The 13,326-nt window shown below is 43.8% G+C and overlaps 1 protein-coding gene and 1 long non-coding RNA gene across 11 annotated transcripts in view; one reads left to right on the top strand and one right to left on the bottom strand.

Moving 5' to 3' along the window:
- The window catches only part of Mbnl2 (muscleblind like splicing factor 2), a 156,047-nt gene extending 150,442 nt beyond the window's left edge, over positions 1 to 5,605 (bottom strand). For 6 of the 10 annotated variants that reach the window (NM_001360377.1, NM_175341.4, NM_001360380.1 and 3 more), the window contains exon 1: positions 5,352 to 5,588. The gene's annotated coding sequence lies outside the window, so the exon portion shown is untranslated. Of the gene's footprint in view, positions 1 to 5,351 lie in introns of all 10 variants that reach the window. The other 4 variants (XR_001781082.2, XR_001781084.2, XR_003950814.1 and 1 more) reach the window with 3 other exon arrangements.
- Positions 1 to 10,195, top strand: part of Gm52122 — a 49,183-nt gene extending 38,988 nt beyond the window's left edge. Inside the window, exon 3 of the long non-coding RNA XR_003951151.1 lies at positions 9,988 to 10,195. This is a non-coding gene — a long non-coding RNA (predicted gene, 52122). The remainder of the gene's footprint in view (positions 1 to 9,987) is intronic.
- Positions 10,196 to 13,326: the final 3,131 nt, after the last annotated feature.

Genomic DNA, 13,326 nt, shown 5'->3' with positions numbered 1-13,326 from the left:
ACCAAGGGGGTGGGTAGAATACATGCGCGTGCGCTTGCCGCGCGCATGCACGCACACACACACACACACACACACACGGCAGATGGCAGCCCAGGCTGGTCTAGAACTCACTGTTACAAAGCATGGCTCTGAACTTCTGATCGCCCTGCTTATAGTTCTTGAGTGCTAGCATTACAGGTGTGCTCCACTACACCTGGTTTTATGTGGTAGGAGGTAGAGATTGACACAAGGCGTCAGGGACATCAGGCTTCCGCTCTGCCAACTGGGGTATCTATCCCCCAGTCTTCTAACAAATCAAACTTTTAAAATCAATAACTCATCTTCTGGAGTTTTAGCCAGAGTGCCTTAAATGAGGCTCCCATCCTGTAACGCCCCACTTAAGCTGTTAATGGAGATGATACCAGCAAAAGCCCTTGTCAAGTGCAAGGAGCCCCACATCTGTCCATTATTGTTCTGGAGACAAGTTGTGCATTGGTCTCATCTTATCTCCTAGCTTTTGTGCATTTTGGACAGCTCAGAAGAGCCCTGCAGTGTTCCAGGAGGGTATTTCCCACTCTCTCCTGTTTCCGTAAAGGTGACATACACCCCACAGTTCTTCCACAGCCAGCTCACCATGAATGTTCCTAATGGTGGCCTAGCTCCTCTGTCATTGCAGACATGAGGCTGATTAAAAATAAAAAAAAGCTTTAAAAAGTCTGTGTTTCCAGCCTCCTCTCTCAGGTCTGCCCCTAACTACATCCTTTAGCCTCACACAGTTTGTGTCTGTCCAGAGAAGGAATGTTCTAGCAGGAGCAAAATCCCCCAATCACAACCATCAAAACAACTTAAAGTTTAGAGGGGAAATCAACTAAAACCAAACAAGCCCCTCCTGCATTTATGAAAGAATGTGGGGAAGTGTAATCCCCCAGAGGCAGCATCAGGTTTCCTCATAATTGCATCATGGGCTGTTGGGGGCAGGCTGAAGCTCACAAGTGTGAGCAGGTCTAAGATTTCTCTTTGTTCACTGGCTGGCATTTAAGGCTTTATAAATGATGTGCCACAGCCTTGCCACTTCAGGCTGAAGCTATGGTAGCTGAGACTCTGAGTACTAATCTAATCTGCATGTTTCAAGCACTCTGACACGCCACGGCTCACCTTGCTCTATGTTAATTAAACAACAGGAGCCCAGCAGTAAGAAATACAGTAAAGAAAGAAAGGATAGATATCTAACATCTAAAAAAATCTTTTTATTTTAAGTGTGTTTCGTTCGTCCTCTAAACACCAGAATCACCTCTAGACTAAAATCAATATCTGATGGTTACAATGCTAGCTTAATATCAGCCAATAAGGATGTCTTAAAGCCTTTGAAATTTAGGCTTTTACGACAGGTGTGTATGTAATGACACACAAAAGGTAGGTAGTAGGTAGCCTGAAGTCCTAGCCAAGCCCAAGACCCTGCCCAAAGGGCCCCTAACACTTGTTGACTGATGTTGGATTGCTGACCCAAGAGACCTTAAACAATGAATGCTTTGTCAAAACACTAAAAGCACGTTGTGGGTCCAAGACTTTTTTTGTCATAGTGAGGGGGCGTAAGAGAAGGTCAGCTGAAAGCTGCCCACCATCAGGAACTCAGGCTCAGCAAACAAAGCTGAGGCCTTACTAAACAGACCTGTTTTGGCTCAGCGTTGCAGTGGAGGCCCAGGCCTGGAGCAAAGCTGACTCCTCACTGAGAAGTTACTCTTGCTGCAAGGGATACTTTGTATACATTTTCAAGAAGGAAAACAAAACAAAACAAAAACTGGAGTAACTAAATGATGGAGACAGACAAAAAAGAAAAAAAAAACAAACAAACAACAAAACACACACACACACACACACACACACACACACACACACACACACACAAAACCAGCAGCAAAACTGATCCACCAAGGCCCGGATAAAACCCACTTCATCCTCCAAGGAGGGAAATACCAAGTCCACAAAGCGGCAAGTATCCCTCTCTCTAGTTGAGTGGTTCTTTCCAGAAAGGAAGCTTGGGCTCCTGGCTCTTTACTATTAGTATTGTTTTCTGCAGTCTCTTTCCTTCGTGCCTCACAGGCCTTCAGGCTGAGCCTCGGCAGCTTTTTCAAGGAGGAAGAAGTGTTCTGTTCTCTGTGGGGTCGTGACCTTGGAGTCCTCGTGCGCTCACCTGATGGACTTCTGACTTGCTGATCTGCTATGACTCAGGCTCCTGACTGGCTTCCTTGTCTCTGACACACCTCACTCCAAACTGCCCACCTGCTTCCTCGTTGCCAGATCGCTTGCCTGACAGGCCAGCAGTAGCTGCTAACCTCCCAAGGGCCTCTCAGGGGTAGCTCTCTGTGGAGGTGCTGAAGGCACCCAAACTGTTTTCTAAAACTCCCTCTCGCCTCAGTCCCATCTCTTCATTAACTAAAATCTTCACCACTGCAAGCCCCCGACTAGCTTCTGCACTGCTACTGTTTCGTTATTTTGGAAAATGTAAATGAGTCAGCTTGCCTTTCTTCCCACATTTTTTTTTCATTGCTGATAAGAGAATGCAAGAAGAAAGGAAGAGATAAATGTGTGTCAGACTGACCCAACTCCTTCTGCAGGAGGAATTTACTAGCGCTCAGGATCCAAGTCGCCCGCTCCCCATTCCTGCTTGAAATCCAGAGTACCTGCTCTTGGATCTCTATGGCGCTCCCAGAGCTTGGGACTGGCTGGGAGCCATGTGATATTGATTTGTTTTCACCATGGCAACAGCAAATTAAAACAACGAGCAGAGTGAAGGCAGGCTGTTCAGCAGTAGAGCCGCATGACCAATATATTTCACAAGCATCTTTTCCTCCCTTCCGCCGGGTTTTAGCTCTCCTTTCCGCCACACTCATAGATTTCTTACAAGACGCGAAGTCAGAACTGAAACTTAGGCCAGCACAACTCTAGGAAGCCCACTGCTGGCAGAGGTTGGCCTGCCCAGCAGCTTCTAGAACATTAGGTGAGACGGATGGAGGAAACGCTAACAACCATGCCTTGACTTCCTTGGAAATTTCATTTGTGGCTTAGGCATCTTTAGAAAATTTATAAGAAACGGAGAGACTGGAGGTTTTGTATTTTGTAGCCTTATATCTAAACAGCCCAAGACATTGCCCACAATGTTTCCACACAGAGGCCCCTTCCCTTTGTACTTTACACAGTGAATTGTCCCAGGAGACAAACAACTTTTGTTACTGTTGTTTGTACAAAACAGGTCCCTAGAATTCTAGGAGAGAAAGTGTAATAAGTATTAGGTCCCTGAAGAGAAACTGAGGTAGGCACTTGCTCAAGGCCACACTAAGTAAGTGGTGCAGGAGGGCCAGCTGGTAGTAGGGACTCCAGGGAACTGCAGTGTGCTCTAGCCCAAATTCTTTCTTTAAAAGGAACCTCAATAAACACTAACCTTTCTCCAGATCCGTACAATCAAGGGTGTGCAAGAGGAGTGCCACCTGTGTCACAGGGTTAACAGCAGGGACTAGTGTATTTTATTTCCTTTGAGCCATCTGCCTTAGGACACGGTGCTGTATCTATGAAAGCAGCTGTCACCCACCAGCCAATCAACCTTGAACTTGGTAGCATAACCTGGGCCTTAGGTAAAGTTTCCAGGGGGGCTGGGAATGGGCCCCCTGGGATAGGACCCCCTGGGACGGGACCCCCTGGGATAGGCCACACAGGAAGGCTTACTGAGCCACGACACAGAGCGAGTTAGACCAGAAAGAAAGTGAAATCCGGCTCCCTGAGGCAGGCCATGGCTTTTCTCTAGCCAAGCCAGAAGCCTGCAGAAAACCTGGGCAGACAGGCAGGTAGGCAAAGTTGCCCTATTTGGCCTGTGAGGGGGGATGGATGGGCTGTGGGTTTAAATGGGAAGACATAACTCAAGTCCTGCCAACTGGGAGTTCGAATGTTCCTGGCCTGGACATAGAGAACTATTCCTTTCCACAAGCTGAATAGAAGAACACACAGCAGAAATAGTTGGGGGATGACGTCAGGAGTTCTGGGCTAGTGTCCTGCACTTCTCCTTGAAAGTAAAAACCGTGGTACGTGGCATTGCCCTTATTTAAATGAGCACTGCTCTCCCTCAGAACGGAGCAAACGAGAGGAAGAAACTTCCTCTTACATAGATGATAAAATGTCTCATTTAATTTTTGTTCCTTGTTGCTGCCTAAATATAAAAATGCCCTAATAGACATTTTCCGACTTAATCTTTGTCTTTTAAAGAGACAGTAAGGCTTTTTTGAAGAACATTAGAACATTCACGGAGGTGGCAGTTAGGCAAGTTTTTTTTCCCCCCTTCGCTTCAGTGCTTGCTAACTATTCTAAAAATGTTACACATTTATTGTAAACACATGCTTCCAAGGCCTAACAAAAAAAACACGGTTTCCTCAGCCTGGCAGAAATTTAAAACGGAAAAGGGCAGAAAGAATTCTTTAACACAGAGAAAGCCTTCCCTTCTCCTGGGCCAAGTGTGTTAAAAATAAATCTGCTTCACCCTTTCCAGCCGCTGCTTCTCGGCAAGAAAGTTGATCTGGCTGGGCATAGTGAGAGCCCAGCTTTAAAAGCTAGCCTGCTCTCATTAAATTATTCTGCTGGCTGTGTGTTCTCATTAAAAATGCATACAGATCAGATAATTGCAGTAAGCATTATTAACCCAGCCTTACTTTTGAATATAATGGTTCCACTTTTAAGCTGGAAACAAAGACAGAGGCTGCCAGGAAAAGCAATGTAAACATTGAACCACAGTGTCTAAGACTAGCCAGGAAGCTTCCTCTTCTGCCCTGGTGCTGCTTAAAATGTGCTTTTGAAACTCAATTAAAGCCATTGCCCTGTAGCACCAGGGTGGCCCCCAATTTCCAAGAAACAGACATATTTTCGTCCCAAACGTTCAGCCGATGATTATTTAAGCAGATTTTTTTTTTAAATTCTTAATTTCAAGTATGTTTTCAAAGAACAGGAAACACGTAAACTTTATTCTGTAGCCCACTCTGGCAGTAAAAAACCTCCATTATCTTAAGATAATCCTGGCCTGGATCTTTCAGATAATTAAAGATAATAATAATAAACAAATCTGTCCTTTAAATAAATAAATAAAAACCTCGGTTTTTTTTTTTTTTTTTTAATGCCTCACCCTAAACGGGCGGCGTAGATTCCAGCTTTGCCGTTTCTTGTTCTCAAATCCAAACGTTACGTAAAACTCCAGGGTTTCCTGCGAGTATTCCGTTCGAATTAGTGGAATCGGTCTCCCTGGCTTCCCTAAGCACACACATGGAATGCAGCATACTGCAGCAAACTCTTTAAACATTAAAAAAAAATTGGGGAGGGGGGGTTGTTTCTCCTACCTTGTTTAGCTCTGCTCGTCTTCCCCATGTACAGTAACCCCAAGAACATCTGGCAGGACCGAGTGGCCGTGGCTTCTCCACCGCATCATGAGGAAGGGGGGTCCATGCAAATAGTTCTCCGTCCCTGTTTATTGTACTCTGCGAGCCGCCGGCCGTGGCTGGAAAATTTTACCTTCAGATGATGAAGCAAAGACAGTCTAAACTCTGTTGCTGTGAGCTGCAGCCCTTCCTTCCCACAGGCCCCGCCCAGGCTCAGCCCACCAATCCCCGGCCAGCTCGTCAGCCCTCCTCGTCTGAAACTGGTCCTCATAGGATGACTGACACAGCAACACAGCGCTGGCAGGCTCTGAAAACAGTGCGTCCATACTGATGGAAAAGGGATCTCCCTCTCCGAGGAAAGCAGTCATAGCTCCGAGACAAAGTGGCACATAATTGGCAGAGCACAGAGAGGGGTAGCTCAGACAAATACGCTTCGAGACACCCAGCCCGTAGCTGGGAGTTGCATCATAAACACTCCGGGAATCACGAAACTCCTAAGATGGCCAAGAAATCCAATTGGATCCCAAACTAAAGTCTTAGGGCGTTTGAGGAAGCATACTGACATAGATGTACACATTCGTTTGTGAGACAATTCAGTGTTTTTCATGCAAAGTGATACCTTACGAAACATTTGCAGGCAATTTCCATGACGGAGGGAGGCTATAGCCAAGTTGGATTGCACACTGAAGACCAGACCATGCTTGAAGCCCCAGCACACAGCTTTTCTAGAGAGCTGTCATTTCAGTGGCTACTTACTGGAACCCATATATTTTCCATCTAAGTTTCCAGAGCACTAGAGACTTCAATTAGGGGATGCCGAAGGACAGAACTGATATCTCTACATTAAGCTTTGAGGCTCTTGGCTGGCACCCACTGGGGGATTAACTGTGTCTTAACCTTCTTAGATGCCATTTGATAAATGCTCATACGTTGCCCATCCTGTCTTTAGTGCCGCAATGACTGCTGGAGGGCGTTTACTGCTGAATACACATGGCACTGACCTAAGGGACATCCTCCATTTTCAATCTACAAAGGTTGACCCACAGATGCCAGAGGTTCCCTAAGATAAAGCAAGAAAAAAAAGAACGGAAAGGGTTATTTTTTTCTTCTTCTCAGTCAACAGCATTTCTGCATGCTTTGAAAACAAAAACAAAAACATATGGCATTTAGAAAACACAATAAGCACACATTTTCCTTCCACAAAACACAACATTTTGCATCTTAAAAATTAAGTATGAAGGTCCCGTGACTAACTACAGGCAAGAACAAAGATCCTATTCATCTGAAAGATTGAGCCTCTCTCTCTCTCTCTCTCTCTCTCTCTCTCTCTCTCTCTCTCTCTCTCTCTCTCTCTCTCTGCAACTGTTTAACGAATGCATCTGGAATGGAGTAACAGGGCAGAATGTAATGGTTTTGGTATTTTTAGATTTTGGAATTGTGTTCTTAAAACACATCATTTCTTGTGACTTGTGGACTAATTTTCTTCAATAGAATATCTTATTTTACTCCTCTTCACTTTAATCTCTAATATTGATTTTCATTTCTAGTCAATATTATCTTTGATAGGCTTTGGTTAAGTCTGTTGTTTTGTTTTGTTTTTCCTGGAAAGTTAAATTAGCTACATTTAAACAAGTGGAAATCTTTTTAAACTGTTAATACACCTATGCACACATACCTGAGTGTTGATCTCAAACTTACCTTCTTCCCCAGCTCCTCCTGCTTTTGACACGAAATCCCCATTTTTTACAATCTTATTACTTAGACTTTAGTCTCTGTCAAGCCCATTTCTCACCCAGAGACATTAAGCCTCTTAGTGTTCTCCTCCCAGCTCGGCCAGAGCCCTGACCTATTCCCTGTATGGTACAAAAGCTAATTGATAGCCTCTGGTCCTCAAGGCACGTCGGTTCTGGTCTTCCCTGTTGCCAGACAGGTTTTTCTGAAGTCATGTAAAGTCATGTTCCTTTTACACTCAAACCTGTCCCTCCATAAAATCCAAATTACAGACTTTCAAGGTCCTGCTAAATGTGGCCCCTGCCTTTATAGTCCACTTTAAGTCTGCCATTTTCCTAAATGAAGCTCCCTGCTCTCTACCCCATGTTCGCTTCCCCTCCTTACACACTGTACAGACCTCAGATCACCTGCCATTTCTTCAGCTATGCCGGCCTCACCCACATCAGCCTCTCTCATGTTCAAAAGGCTTCTGTACTGGTCGTTGTCCCAGACTATTTTAAGCCTCTAACAATGCAGCCTTGTGTAGCTAGCTTGCCTGAGCTGATCTTGCCATTTTAGAAGGCTAGGTCTGTGTCCTACATTAATTAAGAGAATGTGCACAAAGCATCTCTACAAAGGCTGGTGTGACAGAGCTGCACTAGAGGATGTCTGTCATTGGCGTAATTTCTGTGTTGGACAAGAAGTCACACACAAACATGCTGGTTATTTGGTATCACAAGAAACGATGTCACACTTACTGATTTATAAGAGCCAAAAGCCTGACACTTTTCTTCACTTCCCTCTCCAACAGTAACCTGAAATCCATTGTCAAAGTCTGTTGAGTTTACCACCTGAATATTTAGAACATTTTACTTTGTTTCTTCCTGCCAATGTCCTTCTGTTCACTGACATCCTTAACTCTTGAAATAGTAGCTGCGCCCTGAGGGCATATTTCTTTTCTTTACACTGCTTTCATCTTGTTTCCTCTTTTCCTCCCAGCCCTCCGTTTCTTCTTCCTCCTGTTCTTCTCTCTCTCCCTCCCACACCCTTTCTTCGTGAACCTGTGATGTCCTTCACACATAGAGCCTTGCATATAGTGTGGGAATTCTCCACCACTGAGCTACATGTAGTCCAGTCTTTTATTGCCCTTTTTTTTTTAACAATTTGACAAATGATGTTACTATGTTTCCAGGGTGTGGGCATCTCACTCTGTGGCCCAATCAGGCCTTCAGTCTGTGCTCCTCCACCCTCAGTCTCCAAGGTAGCAAGGATTCCCAGCCTGTGCCCTCAGCCCTGGCTGGGAATATGTCCTTGACCCTCTTCAGGTCCTTCAGAATACTCCTACAGAGCAATAACATTTTTTTAAATCTTATTCTTCATATTTCTTGACTTAAAACTTTATTAGGGACTGAAGTGTTCACATTCCCCACCCAAACTTTAGATGCTGACGAGCTAACCTTGCAGAATGATATTTTGAGATGGGCACTTGGAAAGTTAGGTTCAGATGATGTCACAGGGAAGGGATCTTCCTGAACACATTTCGGGTTTTATAAGAAACTATCAAGGAAAGGGCTTTTTCTTTTCTTCTGACTTGGGGGAAAAGATGTCATTCTTCAAGCCAGGAGGAGAGTCCTCACCAGATGCAAATCTTCCTTGGACCTACCCCTCAGAGCTCCAGTATTCAGTTATGAGAAGATGGATTTCTATTACATAACCATATCATTTTATGGGATTTTGCTACGGCAACAGTCCTAAGCTCAGATACCCAGAGCCTGTGTAAAACCAGCTGTGGCAATGCATATCTACAAACCTAGGTCAGACGGCAAGGAAGGACAGGAGAATCTTTGGAAGCTGGTGGGTCAGCTAGCTGTTCAGGTCCATGTACACAGCAGTGAGCAGCAGGAAACCCTGTCTCCAACAATGGGAGAAGACTGACACTCAAAGTCGTCCTCAGTCCTCCACACATGTGCTACTGCATTCACATACTATACTCACACAGATTCGAACACCCATGTCCACATCATGTGCGTGCACGCACGCACACACGTGCACACACTCACACCCCATACATACATATACACATTTATACTACACACATACACACACATACACCTACATCTCTCTCACACACACAGACATACTAAACATACATATACACATACATATATACCCACCCCTCTCTCTCACACACACACATACCACACACACACCATACATACATATATACACATACACTACACACATATATACCACCGCTCTCTCTCTCACACACACACATTACACATACCTATACACACATACATATATACTCACCCCTCTCTCTCTCACACACACACACACACACCACACACACACATCTTACATACATATACACATATATACTACACACATATACACCTCTCTCTCTCTCTCTCTCTCTCACACACACACACACACACACACACACACACACACACACACACACATATCTTTGAATTTCTCTTAAGAAAAATGTCTAAGTTCTTTCCCTGCCTTCAAGGACTCCGTGGAGCCTCTGCCTTTCTGACCTAATCACAGGCCATCTTTGCTGGGGACTATTCCTTGACCCACAGGCTGAACTTAGGTCCACCTGTTGTTTTCTCTCCACGTCTGAGAACTAGAGAGCCATGCTTCTCAAAATTCTATGGTGCACACACATCCCCAAGGGATCTTGTTAAAATGCAGATCCAGTCTCAGGAGTCCCTGGGTGGAGACTGAGACTCTGTTCTTCTAACAAGCTCCCAGGTGAGCCTGCTGCTGCCTGTCCACAACTTCTCTTCAAACAGCAAGATTTTACGGACGCTTCTCGCTCTGTCGCTCTTACTATGGTGTGTGGTTATACATTAATTTGGTTAATTATTTATTTCAGGTTTACCTTCCTTGTCAGCTTGTGAGCACCAGAAGGCAGCAAGTTCTCCCATGCATCTAATCTTTTGTGCGTAGCACATGGGAGGAGGCGATCTACAAGGATGCATATTAACAGGACACGCCAACTACTGCAACTACCATGGAACCCAGCCGGATTTCCCTGTCTTCTGCTTCCTTCTTAACCCTTCCACTGCTTCTTTTACCTTCTTCCCCCTTTTTATAACTCAGTATTAATTTCTTAAAAGTGTATAAAGAAACTGAGTGGATATGTAAAAAAGTATAGTCTTTACTGATCTTATATATTAAAGAGAAAGGCGAATGAACAAGAAAAGAAAGGCAAGACACATTCAGACGATATCAGTCCTCAGCACAGGCCTGTAATCTCAGCATTCGGAAGGCAGTTGCAGGATATTGTCAGGTCAAGGCCAGTCTGGACTAATTGGGCTACATAGCAAGATTCTATCATAGAACAGAAAAACAAGGGCTTGCCTCACACACATCAGCTTTCCTGTCCAAACTCTAAGGAAAGAAGATTGTGCCCAGAGTAGAAGGGAACAGAACAATTAAAATAAAAGCTGCCTTTGGTTTGTCCAATAGCCACTCTCAGTGCCCATGAGTTGCAGATGAGCACGCCCATGTCAAATACAAGAATGGACAAGAAACCAAACACAGAATGAATAGCGAGATGATTATTGGCCACAGTGACACCTGTCTGTGATCTCTTGACACCTAGACTCCATCCCTATTTACATGTCCCAGAGGTCACCTATCCTCACCTTGTCTCTCGCTACAATTATTTTGATAATGTTTTTGTTGAGTTAGTTTTCCTTTTTACTGAAAGACATTTCTCTTATGCATTTTATTTCTCTGAGATAAGTGTGAGGGGTTAGTGATACATGTGTGTTAACACTTGTCTCCTCAGTTGACGGCACTGTTTGGGGGAGGTTAAGGAACATTTAGCAAGTGCAGAAGTGCAGGGAGATGTAGCTCACAATGGAATGGGCTTTGAGGGTTTCTAGCCTGACCATACTTCCTGTCCCCGCCCTCTCTCTGTCAGCTCCCAGTTTCTGCTGCAATGTCTTCCTGGCCATGGTGGACTTCATCCCCTTGGAACTGCAAGCTAAAAATAGACTCCTTTCTCCTCTTTTGATTGTGGCGTTTTTAATCCCAGCTGTAGAAAGGTAACAAATATAAGAAATGAGTGTGCATTTCCTCTTGGTGGCTTATCCCTATACTGACAATGTGCAGTGGTGGAACAAGCACCTGTGAGAAAACATAGAATGATGGAGATGCCATGGAGGTGATGGTGCTAATGTGTAATATATGTGTGTATAGACAGACAGACAGACAGTATAGGTTTCCTTTGAGTATCAATGCATTATATATAGTACTATATCCATAAATTATTTATGGTACACACACACACATATATATATAGTACAAGATTTATCTTGGGCACTTATAAATTATATATATATATATATGTATATATATATATGTATATGTATATATATACACACATATATGTGTATATATATCACATATATGTATCTATGTGTCTGCATGTGTGTATATATCTACTGTGTAGGTTTTATAAAGTTTGGGTAGAGGAAGGAAAGCAGACGTGATATTGAAACTAAGAGGCATTGTGCACTGTGAGTGCACCTCCTTGGACAGTCAAAACAAAGTCAAGCAAGTTTTCAAGCTAGAAGAACTCGAGTTTGGGATGATGTTTTGAATGATGGTGAATTCCAGAGTGTCCTGGTTAGTTCTTTGTCAACTTGACAAAAGATAGAATCATCCAAGAAGAGAGAAACCTCAATCTCCATCAGATGGGCAAGGCTGTGGACATGTTTTCTGGATTAATGATAGATGTAGGAGAGGCAGGTCCACTGTGGGTGGCGACATCTCTGGGCAGGTGGTCCTGGGCTGTATGAAAGAAAGCAGACTAAGCAAGCCAGTAATTGCCATTCCTCCATGGTGTTGGCTTCAGCTCCTCCCTCCATGATGCGGTCTTAGCTTCTCCTCATGATGAGCTGCCGTGAGGCGTAGAACCCTGTAGGCCCTTTCTTCCACAGGTTGTTTTTTTTTTTTTTTTTTTTTATCACAGCAACAGAAACCCTGGCTAAGACAGAGAAAAAGATCAAGGTTTTCTGTGAGTGAAAAATGTCAGGCAATTGAGGACACATGGAAATACTTGTTTTCCATACCAGAAGAGAAGCCAGGAAATAAGTGATGGTCATTGTCTTAGTAGGGTTTTTACAACTGTGAACAGACACCACAACCAAGGCAGCTCTTATAAGGACAACATCTAACTGGGACTGGAGGTTCAGTCCAGTATCATCAAGGCAAGAGCATGGCAGCACCCAAGCAGGTATGGTGCAGGGGGAGCTGAGAGTTCTACATCTTCATCTGAAGGCTGCTAGCAGAATACCGGCTTCCAGGCAGCTAGAATGGGGAATCTTAAAGCCCACATCCACAGTGACACACCTACTCCAACAAGGCCACACTTTCTATTAGTGCCACTCCCTGGGCTGAGCATATACAAACCATCACAAAAGTTGTCAGCAATCATAAGACAGAAAGAGTGTGGCTGCTCTGTGACTACTCAGCGTGAGGCCCTTCCTCTTTCAATGTGACACGTCTAGCCCATCCCTTCCCATTTAATCTTTTATCATACGCTTTTAAATTTATTTTTCTTTGTTTGTATAAACCAGGCTGTAAGCCCACTGAGAGAGAAGAGAGATCATGCATTAATAACTTATATCCTTTACAATATGTAGTATGGTCATATCACTGAATAAATTTTAGTTGCTAAGTTTCTCTTTAAAAATATGAAGAAAGTTTACATTTTATAGAAGGTGCTGTGTTTTTTTTCTTCTTTTAACATGTGCATTTTTGAAAGTGTGCATGCACACAGACACACACACACAGACACACACACAGACACACACACTCCACTGAAAAATCAAAATCAGAAAGCCATAATATACAAGCAAATAAATAAACAGCATTACCAGACAAAATACATACAAAATTACCCCTGAGTTCTTTGTGTGTTGGCCATCTCCTGCTGGGGCATGGGTTCTGCCTATAAAGGTGATTTGTATACCCAGTGGGACTTCTTTGGTGAAACTAATTTTTCCTTTTCTTCCTTTTTTTTAAAAAAAGAATTAATTATTTATTTTATGTATATGAGTAGACTGTAGCTGTCTTCAGACACATTAGAAGAAGACATCAGATCCCATTACAGATGGTTGTGAGCCACCATGTGGTTGCTGGGAATTGAACTCAGGACCTTTGGAAGAGCAATCAGTGCTCTTAACCACTGAGCCATCTC

This window comes from Mus musculus, chromosome 14, assembly GCF_000001635.26.
Source record: "Mus musculus strain C57BL/6J chromosome 14, GRCm38.p6 C57BL/6J".
Taxonomy (NCBI): Eukaryota; Metazoa; Chordata; class Mammalia; order Rodentia; family Muridae; genus Mus; species Mus musculus.
The sequence above is the reverse complement of the archived record's forward strand: the minus strand, read 5'-3'. Positions and strand labels throughout refer to the sequence as shown.